General features: G+C 41.6%; 1 long non-coding RNA gene across 1 annotated transcript; it reads left to right on the top strand.

Annotated features, from left to right (window-relative positions):
- Positions 1-347: 347 nt before the first annotated feature.
- On the top strand, positions 348-1,450 carry LOC141416440 (uncharacterized). The gene is made up of 3 exons (XR_012441164.1): positions 348-482; positions 683-792; positions 1,108-1,450. It is a non-coding gene; the product is annotated as an uncharacterized lncRNA (long non-coding RNA).
- Positions 1,451-2,594: the final 1,144 nt, after the last annotated feature.

Genomic DNA, 2,594 nt, shown 5'->3' with positions numbered 1-2,594 from the left:
TGGTTCTTTGACTTTTAGTTCAAGTTTTATTTTCTTGTTCCTATTGCAAAGTTTCCATTCCTGAGGTCTGGGTACTTTATGTATGAGTTTTGATTAAAGACAGAAATGCACCTAAGAAACAATCCTTCAATTAGAGGTGAGAAAGCAGGGACTGGCATTGAGCCTGGACCAGACTTTTCAAAGTGTGTGGGGAGAAGGAAGCTGCTTCTTCACGAACAGCATGTAATTAATTGGTCTGCTGGTTTCTACTCAACCAGTTACAAGGCTTAATTGGCTTCTCACCGAAAGCTAGTTGAAACCCACAATAGACTCGAGCTTTGTTTTTGTTACTATTGTTGCTGTCACCTCTAGAGTTGGCTCCATTCTGGTGGATGGGCAGGAAGGCCAAGAGGATTGGCTTCAGAACTTCCTTCCTTCACTCCAATGTATTAAGGACTTGTTTTTGTACCAGTTGTGGAGAAGTGTTTCAGACTTGGCCTTGGGTGAGTTTATAGACTGGTAGAGGGAGATGACATGAAACTAGATTGTGTCCTTGGTGCTGCCATGTCATTTGTCATGAAAGAAGTGTGTGAAAAAGTACAATGGATGGAGCAATGCCTTTGTTTAAATGGTGTATAAGGAACAAGTGGTGGTTTTTTGGCAGAGGTGACATCTAAGTTGTGCTTTTTTTTTTTTTTTAAAGTGCCCAGGAGTTTTTCCAAGCAGGAAGATTTGGAAGCACTATATGTTTACAAAAGGATTGCCAAATGGAAAGGGCCTCTGGCAATTTGTCTGCATGGAGGGAAGGAGCAGGTGGGTTGACCATGCCTCCTCAGAAGGCAGAAAGAAGGTGAAAATAAATAATAGAAAGATGGAAAGAGATGAAACAGCAATGATAAAGTTGAAAAAGAAAGGGGTAAAGCAAAATGGAAAGGTTAAGAAAAACCTTATATTCAACCCCAAAAGAAGAACTACAAAGTAGCCAGAATGAGTCCTGGTGACCAGCAGACAGAGTCTCTAAATGAAAGCTAGGGATTTTGCTTCAGACAAAACAGAACTAGAATAAGGTGATTCCATCCAGACAGCCCAATCGATAAAGACTGGAATCCATCATGTTCTTTTTCTTAGGTCCAGCCTTGTCCAGTGTCTAGTGGAGTCCCTAGATGGCTCCAAGGGGAAGCAACCAGATCATCTGTCCTGTGCCTGCAACCTTTCTCTCCTGCATCCTATGAGCTGTGTTAGAGGATTCAGAGTCTAAGAGAGCAGGAAGCTGTGGAATTTGGCAACCACTGGGTGACCAGATGTCTCTTTTCAGTTCTTTCCCTTCATCAGGTCTATGTGGGCAGAATTTGTCCCAGGACATAAAACTGCAGAACCTCAGAGCTTCAGTGTGGGAAAAAAAGCAATGGGTATCTCTTAATTTAATGGTCTTCAAATTGTTTTGATCAGTTATCCTTGGTAATAAAAATAATTAAAGCAGGTAGCCTCAATTTATTTATTTCTTCACATTTATTTGTTTATTTATTGATGGTAAGAACTAAACCCAGAGCCTCCTTACCACTGAGCTACACACCCAGCCTTATTTATTCCTTTTTCTTCCCCAGAGTATGTGTGTGTGTGTGTGTGTGTGTGTGTTTATTCAGGGCTTCATGTGTGCTAGGTAGGCATTCTACCTACCATTTACTCCTTTTTAAATAACATTCTGATTCTTCTGTACAAGTATACCTAAATTATATTTAGAAAGAAAAAATATTAATAAAAGCTCTAGTATTTTCTTCTGTTACCTCCATGGGTAGTCCTTGTCTCCTTTGGGATACATGAGCTCTCTTTTGGAAACAATTCATGTAATTCATTCGGATGTATCAATCTCCTTTGTAACTCTCTCTGCAGAGGAAACACAACTTTTTCTTGAATGCTCACAGGCATAGTCACCCCATTTTTGGAAACTTCTAGGAGTGCCCTTGTAACCATGCTCCTGATGGCCAAACTGGGGTAGCCACACTTAGAATTTGAGCCAGAACTGAACACCTTTCTGGGTATGTGGATGGGAGGAGTCCTGACCCACTTCTGGCTCCCCCTGGAACTCAGCACTATCTAAGCACCAGAGCTATGAAGACTGTGGCTAGGTTGTCTAACTGTCACCGTCAATATTTTCATTGTCTCTGGTATGCAGAAAAGCAAGTGAAACTGCATTTGCTGCTGCCAGGTGCAGACAAACAAGAATGAGAACAGGCAAGAGGTGTTGGAGTGATGTCTGGGAAAAAGAAGATCAATAAGCCTCACTAGTGTGCAGTATTTACTATAAACAGCCTAAAGTGGTTTGGAGTGTGGGGAAACTACCAACACAGAGGAGTTTTTCTCAGGGATTGTGGGAGCAGGTGTTCTAGGAGGGAGGATAAATATAGCAGCCATGGTGGGAATTGGTGATCAGACTCTGATGACAGAGACAAAAATTAACACTGGGTGTTAATGTGGACCAGCAAGGCCACAACACACACAGCTTCCTGCCATTTTCTGAACACATATGACAATATCTTGTATTGCCACAATGTGTAAATGCTTTGGGGCCACAAACTATTTTCTCAGTTCAGCAGTGAGGTTTATCTAAAACACAC

This window comes from Castor canadensis, chromosome 14, assembly GCF_047511655.1.
Source record: "Castor canadensis chromosome 14, mCasCan1.hap1v2, whole genome shotgun sequence".
NCBI lineage: Eukaryota > Metazoa > Chordata > Mammalia > Rodentia > Castoridae > Castor > Castor canadensis.
This window is presented reverse-complemented; position numbering and strand designations above follow the sequence as displayed.